At 35.8% G+C, this 18340-nt stretch overlaps 1 long non-coding RNA gene across 1 annotated transcript; it reads right to left on the bottom strand.

The window, feature by feature from the left end:
- Positions 1 to 2960: 2960 nt before the first annotated feature.
- LOC141572149 (uncharacterized) lies at positions 2961 to 3850 on the bottom strand. Its single transcript, XR_012497324.2, has 2 exons — positions 3322 to 3850; positions 2961 to 3163 (listed from the first exon to the last, which is right to left on the bottom strand). It is a non-coding gene; the product is annotated as an uncharacterized LOC141572149 (long non-coding RNA).
- Positions 3851 to 18340: the final 14490 nt, after the last annotated feature.

Below are 18340 nucleotides of genomic sequence, written 5' to 3'. Positions count from 1 at the left end.
ATCACAGCTAAGGCCAGCCTAGATCAACCGCCCCCAGACAACCCATCAGCTGACCATACACCAAAGTGAACCCAGCCAAGACCAGAAGAACCACCCCCAATGAGTCCCTCCAAACTGCTAACTTGCAGAATTATGGACTAAGTAAATAATTGTTATTTTAAGTTATTAAATTTGGGGGTGGTTTGTTATAAGACAAAAGCTAACTGACATAAGCCCCTATTCAAAACTTCTAGACTCAAAAGGAAGGAGAGAAAAACAACGGTTCAGATTTTTCTCATGTTCTCCTCTGGTGGCTTAGAGGTCTAGCGATCTGTGGGGTAGAGAAAAGTCATGTGGATGGGGAGTTTCACCAATCTGCTAAGGCTGCACAGAGCTAGCTGATCAATAACCCTTGGTGAGCCTTATTTTCAACTAACAGTAATAAAGTGGCAATTCAGAGAAAAATCAATTGATCAGACAGTGGTTTTGATAGCATGTGGCCCCTGCTCTAAGATTAGAGAAACCCCATGTACCTCCCTAGCATGAGGTCACCAGAATGTATGGAGATAAAACTGAATCAAGGAACTAGTTGCCCGTCCTACAGAGGCTACACCTCTGCAGTGATTCATAAGATCAAATGAGATCAGAGAGATTTAAACAGTTTAAGCCAGCGGCAAGAGAGATGGCTAGTGCTGAGTCCTGTTTGGATAGTAGGCCTTAGCGCACCCCAAGAGAAGAAGGGGTAACTTACTACTGATAAAGACATCAAACACTGCTTTATATAATCATTATTATTTCAAGTTTTCTAATGAGAAATAATACATCTATTTGATTTGACCTATCATGCGATCAAGATTAAGGGAAGGCAAGTACATGAGATCTCCAAACAAAAGAACAGAAAAATAGGGGAAACTTTCAGATTTTGATTCTTTGTACTGCAAACACCTTGACCCTACAATGCAACCCAGCAGAAAAGTCTGACAAAGATTTGAAGCCACTTACTCAACAAATTTTATTGAATGCCTAATATTGGTGAGTAATTTTAAGAGATATAAAATCACCATATAAATCAGATATAAAGGCTTTCTTCAGGAAAAATGTAGACTAGTAGGGGGTCAGGCAAGTATTTTAGTAATAGAAATACATCCTAAAAAATGATGGGTACCATCTGAAAGTGTGAATTCCCCAGAAATTCTGTTAACAGAACTCCAAGCAAAAAATGGAAAACTAGCTGTGTGACCCAAGAAAGTCACTAAATCCTGGTCTCCATTTTCTCACCTGTGAAATCCAGGTGTTAAAGTTGATAATGTCTAAGTTTCCTGCCAGTTCTAATGTTCTGTAAGGCTTGGAACACACCATTGTAATATTTTCAATCATGAAAGAGAGTTGTAGTTGTAATTTCATTTTACAGCCTTATTGCTCATATCCTTGACTCATTTATTAATAACATCAAGTCATTGTTTGGGAATGCAGTAGCTAATTATAACACTAAAACTATGGGAAACTATGATTTGCCTTACAGCAATATATTTTGATAGGACCTCTAGTAAAGCCTTGTGGTAAATAAAGCAGAAACTTTGTGCATTAGTAATGTGTACTGTAGAAATTTGGAAAATATGCTGGGGGAACTGAATTGTTAGATATATCTATAAAACAATGAAGCTGTGCTTATAAGTAGCAGAAAACTTAAGGATTTAAAAAAAACAAACTGATACCTTTACTGTAAAAATGAGAGATTACAGAAAGAAGAATGAGAGAAACAAAATTTTGTTGAAATTTGATTATGCTAAAAAGGGAGCTTCAGAGCTAGTTAATCATCTTTAGTTTTGCCTGAATAAGAATAAAATTAGAAAGAAGTAAAACTTTGAAGTTACACTGAGTGAGAACGGAGGCTCACTTTCATGCATGATGATTTAATAGTCTACCATGACTAAAGAAGTCCATAAAATCATAAAAATATATTCAATCATTTTCAGTACACATAATTTTAAATTTTAAAAAAGTATTTTGATGGTATTTCTGATACCTCTACAGGTATAATTTAAATCTACATTTAAATTCAAGTGCAAAACTTATGGTTTAGCTAAAGTAGTGGATATCACTAAGATTGTCTCTAGAGACCGTCTCTAGATATATAAAATATTACTAAGTTCACATGTATATTAAAATAAAATGTGATAAATTTTACATGTTCTCTAACTCCCTCCTGTACCCTGACCTTCTTTCAATGGACTGGAAAATCTGTTATGAAAGAATCTCAAGTTAAAGTGTTATCATTTTACATTAAAATGTAGGTTATTGATTTTTTTCTTTCTTTATTCATTGTCACTGACCCATACCTGTAAGAGAGCAAAATATTTTTAACATCAGACAGAGGGGAAGGGTAGTAGAAAAATCTCTAATGTTTGAAAATTCTGTGTTGAAAAAAAAATGGGTTGATCAACATGTACTAGGTTAGAGAATAAATTCCTAGGTCGGATAACCTTGCATTTCATTCAGACACAAGTAAAATATTACACAAAGGAGCTGGACTCATTTTTTTTTTAAATCAGACATATAGTTTTCCTATCCTAAAGCATATTTGTGTCTACTGACAGACGAGTACAGGTAATTGCCTCCAGGTGTTTGCCTGCAGGAAGTCATTGAAATTCAGTGCTAGTAATGGCAGTTTCCTCAGCAGCAAAAGCTAACCTGCAGGAACCTCACAGGCATCAGTATATTTTAGAATAGCAATGCCAGCCAGCTGTAAGACCATAGACCCAGAAGGCTCAGCTTAACAAGAAACAGATTAACTAAAACAAGAATCAGGACATAGTTTTAAACTATTAACAAAAATGTAAGATTTTAAAAACTTGTCCTTGTTTTTAAAAATGTTTTAAAAGTTGTTTATTTTTTAAAAATTTTTTCTTGTTTATGGTAAGTGCCTAACAGATGCCCAACTCCCCCACCGAGAAAATATGACTTACAAGAATAACTGCAGGTTTCTTTATGTTCTGTTTTTATTGAAGTCATGTTAAAAAATAATTCAGGATAAAAAACAATCTGTATCTTTTCTCCACTCTGAATAGATGCTGCAGCACATTTTATTAAAGATGGTAGATTAACCATTAGCGTTTAGCTCGTTTCTTCCATTATTTTTGTTGTTGTTGAAATAATGTCTTTTTTTTTCTTGAAAGGCACAAACCTGCAAAGACAAAATAAACAAGAATGGAGACAACAGCAAGAAAAGTTTGGAAGCTGAGAGCAGATATGAGAAAACCAGCTATGAGAAAAGGTGAGAAGTTGCCTGATCTTTTAGGAAATTTTTCAAATCAAGATCCAGGAATGGGTATCATCAGGTACCTGTGGAAGTTCTGTTGCAAGTAGGGTTGTTTAGAAAGAGCTGGGATTCCAGATCTCCTCCGTATTCCATACCACAGGTCAACTACACACCCCAGCAGATGACTGGAGAGAATTGTTTCCTGGAGGCAGACACACAGAGGGTACAATATGAAAATCAGGGGGACAGAGCTTAAATACTGAGTGGTAGGACTTGAGTATTTCTTGCCCTTCTCTGGTCTAGAACACTAGTGGAGATACACACACATGATTGGGAGCTTTCTCTAGGGAATTTGACCAGTCAGTGAGAGGAAAGATCAGAAAATACTGACACTGAGGGCCCCACATGAAAAAGCAAAGCCAGGTCACCATACAGTGAAGTTCTTGGTTAATAAAATCTAGCCACACACTCATTTAATCAGCTTTTAGTGTGCATTCCTGGGGAGAGTAACCAGAAAAAGACAACCAGGATCTAATTCTAATATAAGAGAGTCTGAAACAAATAATCAGGGGAAAAAAAGCAATGGGAGAAAAACAAGTACTGTGAGGGAGAATAAACTTAAAAACTATTATTAATACTTTCAGTGATATGCTATTGCATATATAAGACAACGAAAGGATGCTATTTAACATAAGAATATTTGGGGAGAAAAGAGTCCTTAGAAATTAAAAATAGAATTATGGAAGTAAAAATGCAATAGAAGATAAATTAGAGGAAATATTCCAAAAGTAGAGCAAAAATGGAAACTACAGGATAAAAGATAAGAAAGGTATGTCCAGGTGGTCCAACGTCTGTATGATAGGAGTTCCACAAAGAAAGAACTGAGATCATAGAGAAGAGAAAATCACCAATGAAATAACTCCATACTTTCCAATCACAGAACATGAGTTTTCAGATCAAAATAAACCCAGTACCAGAGATAATAATAAACTTACACTAAGATACATCATTGTCAAATTTCAGAACTCTGGAGATAAAGAGAATAGAAAGAAGAGATTTCAAAAGAATCAAGATTCTGACTGGCGTGAAATGCCTCAATAGTAATGCTGGAAGCTAGAGGACAATGAATTAATGCCTACAAAATTCTGAGGAAAAATTATTTTCATCCTACAATTCTCATCCAGGCAAAATATAAATTAATTTAAATGTAGAATAAAGGCATTCTCAGATGTTACAAGTCTCAAACATTTTTGTATTCCAGGAAGCCTTTCTTAGGTAGCTCCTGGAGGATAGGCACCGTGCAAATAAAGGAATAAACTAAGAAGAAGGCATGGGACCCAGGAAATGGTGTCCCACTTGAGAAACAGGAGAAGGTGATTCCCAGGGTGATGGTAAAGGGAATCCATGGAAACAGGGATATGACAGGCCTAGAGGGTGACTTTTTAGAATATAAGTCAAAAAGCTCTAGGAGAGAGAGCTATTCAATAAGACCAAATTAGTACTATATTGAGTGAGTTTGAATGGGTTAAAATGGTGTTTATCCATCTTAGATTTCATAAGTATAAGTACATAGAAAACCAAGCAAATATACAAATCAAGCAATTATTTTCATCAGGGAAATGAATATAAAAAACTGTAGTATATTATATGGTTTAGCTATGAATAGTGTTTATAATATCACGCATGGTCATGTTGATAATGTACCTATAAACACTGTTGATGCAAGCAAAACTATAACCTATGTGGGCCACATAAGGGGTGGGCGTTGTAATTGTTTGTGCTTCAGGGTAGAGGGAGTGGTGATGAAAGAGAGGTAAAGCCTCATGTTATATAGTGAAAACTCAGTAGATAATATCTAAAGTGGAAAGTCAAAGATTAGCAAGATGCTTATGTTATTTATAGTTACAAATGTAACACGAAAGAATTGGCTAGAAGAATTGAAAATATTTGTGTCTAAGGAGTGGGAAAAGATGATAATGGAGATGATAGAAAGCAGCTTTTTCTCATAACATCCATTATATGTATTGGACTCTTTAAACGTCAAAGAAAAATTGTACGTTAATTTTTAAAAAGAGGATAAAGTTCAGGTTAAAAAATATCCTCCTAAAATCCTTGAGCAAATCATTTTAGGAGATATGGCTAAGTTGGATCACTTATCTGACAAAGATCGTACATCTCTCTCTACTTCTTACTTCATTCCTATAGTCATGGTTGTGAGTGAACATTTGTGAAGTGACTATTTATGGTACCATGGGAAATATAAATAGGAAAAAAAGACAACATGATTTTCTTTCTCGTGTTGCTTGCAAACAAATAGGAAAGATATGTGAAACAAGTTTTTTCATTTTTATGTGAATAAATGAGAAAAAGGACTAGTGTGGAGGTGAAGGAGATACATATGACACTATAAAAGAACCAGGATTGGGACATTGTCTTGTTGGATGTGGCAATTTGAACTGAGCGTTGGAGGTAGATCAGATAGTACTAATACGAGCAAAATTGTAAAGAAAGGAAATGTTTCAGCAAGTTTGGGTGGTGGGAGGACAAGGAAAGGCAGTGTTAACTCAAGAGAGCAGGGATCTTGAGTACCTTATTTATCACTGTATTTTCAACACCTAGAACATTGCCTGGCATATAATAGATACTCAATAAATATTTCCCAATAGATGGCTTGATAAGCTTGAAAAACGAGGAGTTGGTAACAGAGGGCTTTGATGCCATCTTAAGAAATTTAGAGTTTAGGCTATAAGTAACAAGAAACTATTTGAGAAGATTGTCATTCTTCTAATTTTGATAGCTGAATTCAGGATAAATTGGAAACAGGAGAAATGCTAGTTTCGCTAGGAGGAAATGAAAAATAAAGGTCTGACTTACATGCATTAGCCACTGAAGTAGAAATAAAGAAGCAGAGGACAGTTATTGTAGAAGCTAGCCATGATTTTATGGAAATTAAGTTTGGGGTCAGAAAATCTAAGTTTAAATCCTGTCTGTCATTTAATACATGTAAAAATCTCGACAAGTCATAGAAACTCTTATGAACATCAGTTTCCTTATTAGTAAAATCAGAAATTTAAAAATAAATCCTTCACCTGTTTTCTACACGGTATCAGGGAAGTTTCAAAGATATGTAAACACATTAAGGCAGTATAAATTAAAACGGGGACAAAAAACAACAACATAAGAGTAGGGATGTAAAACATAGCTAGGAAAGAAGCTAAAAATCCATCGTGATACACAAAATTATGTGAAAGCATGCTGTAAATTACAAAGAGCTGTACAAATGATAGGTGTCGTTAACCTACACAATTTCTGATTATTTAGTGGAAGCCTGAAAGATACTGCCAATGGATAAGGGGGAAGGGCGTTACTCGGATGCAGAGGCAATGAGTGTAGACTAAACTTTTAAGAGGTTTGCAGTTCACGAGAGAACTAGAAACAGAATATTCACAGGACTGAGAAACTGAGTCTGAGAAAAGATTTTTTTTTTTGAATCCAGGAGGTATTTGAACCAATTTGTAGAAGAAGGAAGAAGAAAGAGTAGGATAGATATAGAATAAAGAGATGGAACTCTGATGGGCTGAGACCTGAAATAGTCAGTGGGGAAGCAAATTGGCCTTAAGTGGAGAATAGATTCCACTTTCTCAACAGGAGGAGGAAAGTGGAAGAGAAGAGGAAGGAGGACTAACCACGAAATTGTGGAGTATCAGGGGTTAATGGACTTCTCATTTTAATAGTCTCATCTTTCTCCACAAGCTAGACAAAGACTTGTGCTAAAAGCAAGATAAGTGAGAGGGTGAGGGGAGGTGGTAGGCATCTGAGAGGAACAGACAACTTCCGGTCAATAGAGGGCAGAGATATAGACCCAAATGTGAGAAGGATCATCAATTATAAACATAACCAAGCTGTTGAGACCAAAGAAACATATTTATACATTGCAGTTATAGTTTATGTAACATGCAAGTATTATGCTTTTTGAACAGTTGTGTTTTAGAACGTATTACCTCGTAGTCTTCATATATATTATTGCAAAATAAGGAAATTGAAGCTGAAAAAAAAATAACTTGCCCAAGATGACAAAGTAAGAAGGTTCTTGTCTCACATTATAAAATATTAATCATGTTTGGTCCTTAGTGAGAAGAAATCACTCTATTTATGTTATGAAATAGGTATTATTTCTTGGATAGTTCTTTGATCTGCAAGAAAGTTGAAAGCTTCACAGGGCTGAGATAAAATCAAGATTGGAGAAATATTATTTGGGTTGGTATTATACAATGTATGTGTTTGCAATAAATGAACAGAAACTTCTAACAATCGGATAGAAAAAGAATTTTTGAAAGAGACCACACTAACACCAATTAAATATAGTTAGGATTTCATGTTTACCCAGAAATCTTCTTGTCATCTTTCCTACCCTTCAGTGCTTTCACGGTTCATCATATCTTGAGGACAGGAGATGTTGACAGCAGGGGTGTTTAATGTTAACTTACGCATAATTAAAACATCTTAGTTTAAATTGGAGCAAAGGGAAGTCGTTTATAGTAAAACGCTTAAGTTTAGAAAGATTTGCAAATAAAATAAGGAATTTTCTCTTGGAGAACAAGAGGCCTTTCAGGATCTCAGGGGAGAGTAAAATGTGAAAAACTGGATTAAATAATAAGAGAGAAAAGTAGTGTGCTCTGTCTTTAAAGTCATTAGAGGATAAATTGCATTGAGAAGGCAACAATTTTATAAAAGGTATACATACAACCTTAATATGTACCCTTAGAGCTGTAGCTTTTCTAAAAGTTCAAGAGTTTATTTTTTTTAGAGCTGTTTTAAGTTTACCACAGTGCCGCTTCCCCCCCCATACTCATTTCCCTCTATTATTAACATTTTGCATCAGTGCGGTACCTTTGATTAGCCAATATTGATATATTACGATTTACATTGTTTACGTAGTTTACATTGGAGGTCACTCCTTGTGTTGTACAGGTCTATGGAACCCATAATTTTTTAATCTACCATTTTTAATTGTACCACCAGAAAAGTACTTTTGATTTAGTATTATTTAAGTTGAGAAAAACTTTCAAATGATTAAATAAATGTTTAGATTTTGGATTTGTGGTACTGTGTCTAGGCAGGTGATTTCGAGCCAGAATTTGAAAGCAATCATACAAAAGGATTTATTTTTTTTTTGAATTATTGTACTACCTTTTGAAAAATTTCTAACCAGTAGCTTCTAATCATATCTCAATATTACCTGAGAAAAGTAATATAAGAAGACATTTTTAAATTTAAATTTTTACTGAAATGCAGTAATTTAAACCTAAATACATTAAGGTTTGGGGAAATTATCATATAATTCTACTAGATATAACAAAATTATGCAGTATAGAAGAAAAGGACAATATGCACAGATTAATTTTGTTTTCAAATCAATATTTTACAGTGAATGCATTTACATCTAGCATATTATCTCAGATTGAAAAGAGCCTAAAATATATAATCTGAATACTGTAACTAAAGATTGTTTAAAGTTTGTCTATATGGAAATATTATGTGATTTTGACAATGCCATCTCAAATAGCGCATAATGAAAAAGGAAAGAATAAAGGAGACCATAGTAAGAGAATGGATTAAAGAAAGTCTAAAAAGGTGAGGTCCATGATTAAAGTTTATATTATCACAAAGTACCTGATTGGAAAATTCACCATCTTTGAAGTAGAGCCAACGAAATTATAGAGTCCCTACCCGACAAGTAGAATGGACTTCAGTGAGCTAGTTCAACACAGTCACTTTACAGGTAGAAACTAAAAGTCACTTTACAGGTAGCAACTAAAACTGTATGAATTGTCAAGGTTAGTGATAAAATGTACCACTTATCTATATTTCTTACGAAGAAAAAAAAAGTACTGGATACAACAAGTAATAGTCTATGGATCTCATTTCCCTGGAAGAGTTGTTCATCGATAACATCCAGAGTTGGTTTTTAATGAATTCTAAAGAGAGGGTTATGTGGAATAAGATAGTTATGTGTTCTAAACAATTTAGATCAGAAGGTAGAAACCTAGAAAAATTAAAACAACAATCCCACGGAAAGCTGCTGGCATGATTACGTACCTACCTGAGAGGGTGCCAATTTCATGGGAGCCTATTAGACCACTTCACAGAATGGTAACGGCAAAGGGGACAATTCGGCCAGATCTTAGAGAATTGGGTGGGTTTGGATGAGCAGAGAAGAGGAAGCCAGTCGCCTCATGCAGTGACAGTGATTGGAAATAGGGAGGAAGGGAAGCACCAAACTTACTGCAGAAAAAAGTTAGTGGAACCATGTAGCCAAAATGAAGACTTTATTTAGGGAAGCAGCTGAGAATGATGCTGCTTATGTATGCTTGGATCACACTGGAGAGAATGCAGCAAGGGAATACGGACTTCATCTTGTGGTTATAGGGAAGCTCCTTAGTTTCTTCAGTGAGGGAGTTACACGACCAAAGCGTTATTTTTAGGAGATAATTAGGGTGGTGTGTCTGATTAAGAGAAGCTAGGAATGTTTGGACTCTGGCACTATTTTTTCCAAATGAATGCCTTGGTGGATAACTGCTTTCTCTCCCCAGACACCCTCCAATGCTAATATTGGCAATGCTGGAGTGTCACTGGATTACTTTACTATTGAGCAGCTTTTGATTCAATGTGATATTGACTGTACTTGCTTTTCATCTTGAGCAATGTTTTGAAGAAGAGTGAGGAAAAAAATTTTAAAATGTATCACATCACACCTTTGCATCTTAGGGTAATAATAGTGAAATTCTAAATCTTCTAAATGTGGGGAAGAAAACAGGGAGTTAGTGTTGGGGAAATAGGCAGGAGGGTGTTGGTTATAGAAAATTGAGAAAATTAGAAAAATGTGGTTGGAAATGATGTCGAAATTCTGAGCTCTGGGTGGTTGCAAAGAGCTAATTCTGATTTTAATTAGAGAATCTATATTCAAAAAGCCAGGTGTCAGGGCAGTGTGAACAAGAAGAAAAAGAGAGACTGTATACTATTTTTCAACCAAAGAATTGAATGCACTTGTAAACATTAATAAAAGAAGTAATTGTAATTGAATTTAAGAGGACAGATGTCCAATTCACAGGCTTCATAGAACCTAAAAGTAATATTGTCCTCGTTTTAAGAATAAGCCATTCTAGAAGCAAAGAGGAAAGAAAACAGAGCAGAACAATGGGAAGTAGTTACAACTAGGGAAAGAAATGCTTACTTTGAAAGGAATCAGATTACTCTGTTAGTGAAGAAAGAAGGGAGGAGATAAAGAAGAGACATGGAAGAATAATATAAAGGAGACATTACACATGGTGAAAGGATAAAGAGAAGGAGCTGTTTAGTTAGATACTTTTATAGAAACAGATGCATTCAGATAACTCAATAATCATTCATCGCTCTTCTGTAAAGCATCCCTAGGAAGTAGATTATGACTATCACCCCATTTTACAGACGACGATACTGTAAAACGCCCTTTAGTACTTTAGCTAATTAGCAACGTATCTGAATTGTAATTTGGCCATAATAAGAAACACTAATATTTCTTTTTTTCTGGATCTTTAGTTTAACCTAGAAGAACAACTTATCTGCTACACAACTGACCAACATTCTATGATACTATCTCAATATTGCCATATATTTCAGATTACCACAAAAATCAACCAAGCTTCAAAGAAATCTTAGTAGCAAGAAATCCATACTTAGCTGCTAATATTTCTGCAGAATCCAGAATTTCTTATTTAAGTACTAGCCAAATGTTTTTTCTGGCTTTCTTTGAATTTGTGAGAACAGACAAATAAAATGTTTTCCTGTGATTTATTGCAGAATGACAGCTTGGCTTTTTGGGAATAAGAATCAGACCATTGTCATAAAGTAACCTATATTTGGAAATTTTTGAAAATCATAATTGGCTTGGGACAAGACTTCTTTTTTCTAAATAAGAAAATAAACGATTTCTTAATAAGTAGTCTCATTAGAGATTTGAGTGGAAAATAATTGTGTGAATTTGTTTTAATGGTATCAAAATGGAAACAAGTTCATCAGTTGCTCAGAATACTTACTAGGAATCATTACCGAGATGGAAAAAATACATATTTTTGAAGAAAATCCAGACGCTAACCACCTTTCCCCCAATCAAAATTTACAATAATAGGAAATTGTGCTTTCAGAAAGAGGCAAATAGAAGAGCTACTGTTAGAGAAATATCTGATTTACCTTTCTGGAAATCATTTTATTTTATTCCAGAGGGGTGAACTATGGAACTTTCTGAGAGAACATGGTTACGAAACTGTTTTGTGATCAGAGCACAGGCGGGAGGGACTGTTTTGACTTTCTTGTTACTATGTGAGGGATGGAATTTTGCAACCAGAAGGTTCCACAACAGTTGGGAATGACAGTTGTATGAGTAGCAAGCAGAAGACAAATGTGTGTGTCCTGTTACTCCTTTTCTGAGTACTACATACCACAACTGTGCCAAGATTTCTTGCTTGCATCAATATTTTTTATAATTACCAAACCTCTTATGCATTATCCATTAATAGCAAAAAAAAAAAAAAAAAATCTTACAATATCTATACTGTCTTTAGGTTAGACAGCCATCTGGCTAGTTGATATTCACTATACACGCAAACACACACACACTTATATAGCCTTATTTAGATGCCTTATTATAACCTTTGTTCCATTTCCAGTCGTCTACTATAAATCAAGTTCCACATCCTCTTGCAGAAAGTAAAATAGCTGAAACTTAAAAAGCACTCAAAACATATTAAAGTTTACTATGAGCTATTATCGTCCTATTTTTGGTGGCTTACTCTTGTCTTTCACTCCCTTGCCTATCTCTTGTGTATTAACATGACTTTCATTTTCCTTAGCCTGTATGACGTCTATTCTGTCTATTGCCCCAATTTGGACGTTGACTCTAGATACTTATGTTCCTTTGTATTGATACCCATAGACATTTTGGCATAACCGGACCTACCATAAAAAGAAGATAAAAGTAAACTCAAAGTCATAAATTAAACCACAAGCTTTTACAAACAGAAAATTAAACCAAATAGTTTAAGATAGTACCACATTGAATTTAGGGAAGGAAAAAAATGGTAGATTTAAGAATTGTTTGCCAGAAACAATTCAGTTGCAAAATTTCTTTCAATGAGCAGGCTTCTTTTCAATGAGAGAAAACTTCTTAGAGACCAACTACATATTTAAAAAGGCAGGAGCTGGTTGAGTTTGGGATGTGGCAAGGTCTGGGGTAACAGAGACATTATTGCAGGAGGTAGGCATTGGGAGTCAAGATGTATTTCCAGAAACAGGGCCTTTGTAAAACTAGTTGGGTGGAGTTGTAGCATTGGTGCTTTATTTACAGGAAGGAAAGGTTACTTATAAGCAAGGATTTTGAAGGGAAACTTTAAAGACTTAATGTGTTGAATCCTGTCCTGTAACCTGGTCCATACACCTAGTGTACCCCTGTGCTGATGCTGAAGTGAAATTTCATAATTATAGATGTAACCCCTATTAAAATGAAAATACATCAGGAAGATATATATATATATATATATATATATATATATATATATATATATATATATATATATATACACACACACACATATATCTTCATACACATATATATATATATACATATATATGTTCCCCAAAAATGTATACACATTTTAAGAGATGTTATCTATGCTCAAGCAGTAGTTCGCTGTAATCAGAAGTGTCTGGACGCTGATGGTAACCACTCTGAGCACCTCTTGTAATTGTAGAAGTGAAACGTGACTTGTATTCATCTTTTGTTATCGGTATATATTATTACAATTAATACAGTTTTTTCCTTTCTTAAGATGTGTATACATTTTCTTGGCACCCTCTGTATATATATCTAGATAGATAGATAGATAGATAGATAGATAGATAGATAGATAGATATAATAAATATGAATACATATATATCTTTAAACCTGAAATATAATATATTATATGTGTGTGTGTGTGTGTGTGTGTGTGTGTGTTTAACCTGATATCAGGTTCTATTACATAGGTCATCAGGTGGAAATTAAATTTCAAAGAGGAGAAAGGGACCTTGAAGAAAAACACCATAACTATGTTGAGGCCCCACTTGCTCCCCCAGACTACTGCCCATGAGAGTATAAAGGAAAGTTCAGACCCTCTGGGAAGCAGGGTGGTCTAGAGGTTCAGAACATGAGCTCCTCTGCAGATGGTGAGGGTCCTTGTGAGGCCTTGCATGCTTGTACTTGGGATAAGTTATTTAACCTGTCCAAGCCTGAGTTCCTTTATCAGTAATGCATAGGTAACAACAGTACCTGTAGCATCAGGTTATTGGCTTTTTAAATAAATTTTATTTTGGAATATTTTAGATTTACAGAAGACTTGCAAAGGTTGTGGAGAGTGCTGCCAGGTACCCTCGCCCAGTTGTCGCCATTGCTAGCATCTTACATCACCATAACACATTTGTCCAAAATTACTTTTCTCTCCCTCCCTCCCTCCTCCCTTTCTCCCTCCCTCCGTTTCAACATAAGATGCTTAAGTCACGAAACCTCAATCAAAACTGTAGCAGAGGAGAAACATTTTAAATTTAGGAATGAAGATTAAAAGCAAGCAAAAGGCAACGGAGTTGTTGGGTGAGAATCGGGGAAGGATATAAAAGGAAAAGGATTTGGGAGTAGGAAGGAGGGGAGGAGGATTGCCTGGGAGTGCTGCAGTCAAGCTCTGCTAGTGGCCAGCCAGCTGGGTGCCTTTATACACTACCCATGACCACTTCATATTTTGGTTGCCTCATCTATAAAATCAGTAGATCCCTTTGACCATATTATATAACATCAAGTCCAGAAATTAAACATTCCAGGTTGTTTAAATGAAAATGAGAAAGAAAATAGTAAAGTTGGCATGAAAGCCTTAGTATCTAAGCTGAAAGAGGAACAGGACTAAAAGTGATTAGTTTGGTGACATTCTGAAAGCTGGTCCTCGGCATGAATAAAGGCGGATGTGAAAGTAACCAGCAGGACTGCATTTAACTAGAAAGAAGTTATGGTCCTTTCCTTCATTTGCTCAACGCCCATTTATTGCAATGTTGTTCTAGGTGCTGGGGATTCAGTGGGGAACAAATCAAGCCCCCTTTACGCATCGCCGTCGTATTTTACCTGAGGATTGAGAGATAACAGACAAGTTAACCAATAAGATAACTCCAGAATGTTGGTCTACAAATGTTATAAAGGAAATCAATGGAGTGATACAGAGAGTATGGTTAGGGGAAGGGATATGCACACTTTAGACAGAGAAGGCTTAATTTACATATGTTCAGATTGTGAATACACTGGGGAAAGTGAGACCCTTAAATCCTTTGGTAATCGATCAAATGGCTTTATTTATAATGCAGTGTGTTAAATGTACAAAAACCAAAACAGCTTTCCACAGGAGGTTTGAGAACTATTTTACTAGAAATGTTAAAAACTAAAGTATACAATAATGTTTTCAGAGTTATTTGGAAGTAGTTCTTCCTGGAAATAAGAGACTACAGTGAAGTCCTTTTGGCCTCTGAGGCTACGATAAAATCAAATTAAGCACAGCCCAGGAGTGTTTCGCCTTGGATAAAGGAGGTTGCAGTCTAATGTAGAGCTTTCCAATTTCCTTTTTTTGTTTCAAATGTGGCAATGTTATTAAAATAGTAATGATAGTTATAACAGTAGCTAACATCCACTGAGTGCTTAGTCAGTTTCAGGCATTTTCATCTAGCATTTCACTCAGTCCTGTCTTCACCCCTACAAAGAAGGCACTGGGGCTTAAAGAGTTAGTAGTGACTTTTCCCACAGTCCAGTCACCAGTGTCCTCTGTCACTGAAACCCAGGTATGTCTGAGCCCAAAGCCCATGTTAACTTATTTCATCTTCAAGTACCTTCAAGCCCATTTCCTAGGTTGTGTTAATTCACTCTGCATTTCCAAGTAAAAATACTTTTGGTATCTGCTACGGACTGAATTATGTCTCCTCTCCTGGCTCCCAAATTCATATGTTGAAGCCCTATCCTCATTGTGACTGCATTTGGAAATAGGGTCTTCAGGAGATAATTAAATTCTGTCATAAGTGTGGGGCCCTGATCCAACAGGATTAGTGTCAGGGTGGGGCCCTGATCCAACAGGATAAGTAAGAAGAGGCACCAGAGAGCTCACTGGCCCTCTCTGTGCCCACACAGAGGAAAGACCATGTGAGGACATAGTGAGGACTTGGCTGGCCAGCTGCAGGCCAGGAAGATAGTTCTCACCAGAAACTGCATCAGCCGAATTTTGATGTTGGATTTCCAGCTTCAGATCTGTGAGGAAATAAATTTCTATTGTTAGAGTCACCCATTCTATGGTACTTTGTTATGGCAGCCTGAGCCAACTAATACAGTGTCTTAGATTGTTGGACTAATGTAGTGTCTTAGACTATTGCATTTCTTTGTTTCCACATTGTTAGATCATAGGTTGGATTGTTTTAGTTGAATGCTGTTGCCTTTTTCTAGTGTTCCCCACTGTCTACTTATGGACATTACTTGTGAGGAATTCTTTTAGGAACTGCAAGTATCGCATCTATCAATCACTTCTAGCCTTCTTTTACCTCTTTAACAGGTAGTACACCAAATAATTTCCATTAAACTCTATTATTAGTTGGCATTGAACTAAGTACTTTTAAATGAAGTAAGAAACCAGGTTCCTTCTAATAGCGCATACTGTAAGGTTAGTAATATCAACATTGGCATAAATGTGAATTAAATTATCCTTCTTAAACCTATACATGGTTAAACTGAAAGTCATTTTCTCTTCTTTATCTCAATTATCACACCATCCCAACTTTCCCATTTTCATTACACAATCTACCAAGTTCCCAAAATTGAAACTATGGCCTTTTTTCATTCCTTGTTCTTCTTTGCTCCACAGATGTAGAACACTAGAGACTATTGTAATGCGTTTTCATAAAATATCATCTTTAAGCTTTGAGCATCTCCATATTCTCTGGGTCCTAATCGTAGCTCTACCACTTACTAGCTCTGTGGCTGCAGGCATATTGTTTAGCATCTGTAAGTCTCTTTTTCTTCTTCTGTAGTATGGGTTTATAGTGGACATTAAATCAGTTTACACGGGAAAGTCTAGCAAGTTTTACACTTTCAGTAACTGTCAATTACTACCACTACTTCTAATGCTACTATTTACTATTAGGTTGGTGCAAAAGTAATTGTGGTTTAAAAGGTTAAAAATAATTGCAAAAACCGCAATTACTTTTGCACCAACCTAATACTTCTGCTGATACAAATGCTATTACTACTTCTGCTAATGCCAATTCTACTATTACTAATGCTGATAAAAATACTATGATGACAGATCCTAAATCCATCAGTGACAAAAATTTTCCTTAAAAAGATCAACCTCAGTCCAGACGTCTCCAGATGGTTACCAATTACAGGCATGCCTCGGAGACATGGTGGGTTCAGTTCTAGACCCCAATAAAGTGAATATAGCAGTAAAGCAAGTCACATGAGTTTTTTTGTTTCCCAATGTATATAAAACTTATGTTTACACTATACTGTAGTCTATTAAGTGGGCAATAGCATTACGTCTAAAAAAATACACACCATAATTAAAAATGCATTATTGCTAAAAAAAAAATGCTAACCATCATCTGAGGTTTCACTGGCTCATAATCTTTTTGCTAATGGAGGGTCTTTCCTCCATGTTGATGAAAACTCAGTATCTGCAAAGCACAGTAAAGCAAGGTGCAACAAAACAAGGTATGCCTGTATTTGCAGCATCGTCTTAATTCCTTCTTAATGATGCCCTAGAAGGCTTTTTTGTTGCCTGTTGCCTGTCCATTCTGTCTCCATAGCTCATTACTAGAGAAGCCTACCTTTCTGTTTGCCCAGGACAGTCCAGGTGCACTTCCCTCATCCGGTGTAGTTATTAATAGTTTCCCTTTCCCTCTCAAATGTCCGGTTTGGATGCTACATTTATATGTCCACCCTACTTTTTTCATGAGTTTTCGCTGTAGTCAGAAAAATCATCACATGTAACTTACTTGCTCTCACCGTTGAGCGATTTCCCCTGACTAGAACAGTGTTCCTATACCATTGCCAAGTCAGGAACTTTCCTTCAAAATCCTATTCAGAATTCACCCTCAGGATGGAATTTTCTCTCATAATCCTGCCTTCCATCCAATCCAAAAAGCTCTCAGCAATCATGTAAATAATTCTGTATAACTTTAATTGGCTCTGTTTATAAGCTCCTTCTTGTATCTTTTTCCCCTCTAGGTATTTTTCCATGTGTCTATTCTGTCTCCATTAATTTGTAAACTCCCAAAGGGCAAGGCCTGAACACAGGCTGATGTTGGTATAAAGTGGATGAACAGTCAGGGCTGAATGGTAGACAGTGCAATCCTTGATTATTAACCTGTAAAACAAACAAACAAACAAACAAACAAACAAACAAACAAACAAAACTCATCCTTTGTTATTGCTTTGTTTGTGATAGTTCTGAGACTGCTAATCTAATGTAAAAATATATCCAGTTTCTGCTAGTGTCCAGTTAACTAAGATAAAATCAACAGTTCCAAGTTTCCATTAACGTGAGGAGGAGGGTGCAGGATATTCTGATTCTGACCTATATGAACGGTATATGAAAGGTATGTTATTATGGAATTTATTTTCTTCAGAGGTATATTCTTGTCTCTTCAAGTCCACAGGTCTACTATCTAAGAAGAGAAATAACATTTACTTTCAAAACTGAGATCTAAAAACCAAACAGAGCCTCAGAAAACAGACAATACCACCTTGTTCTAAATTTGTGCTGACAGTACACAGAAATGAATCTGATTAGGCCTTTTTGAGTATAACAGAAAATACCACATCGTCCGGCTGTCCAGAATTGCTAGGTAGGTGGATTGTTCATTTCAGTCCAGGTAACAAAAGGAAGACAGGGCAAATGCTCCTTTCTCACTGTGGGGCTAAGAAGTGGGGATCCTTTACTGTGACCACCTGCTTCCTTTTCTTCAAACCGGCATATAAAGTGCCAAATATCTGTTTGTCATTCTCGGCGCAG

The sequence above is a fragment of the Rhinolophus sinicus genome, chromosome 14, assembly GCF_057876585.1.
Source record: "Rhinolophus sinicus isolate RSI-liver-muscle chromosome 14, RSI-T2T, whole genome shotgun sequence".
In the NCBI taxonomy this organism is placed as follows: domain Eukaryota; kingdom Metazoa; phylum Chordata; class Mammalia; order Chiroptera; family Rhinolophidae; genus Rhinolophus; species Rhinolophus sinicus.
The sequence above is the reverse complement of the archived record's forward strand: the minus strand, read 5'-3'. Positions and strand labels throughout refer to the sequence as shown.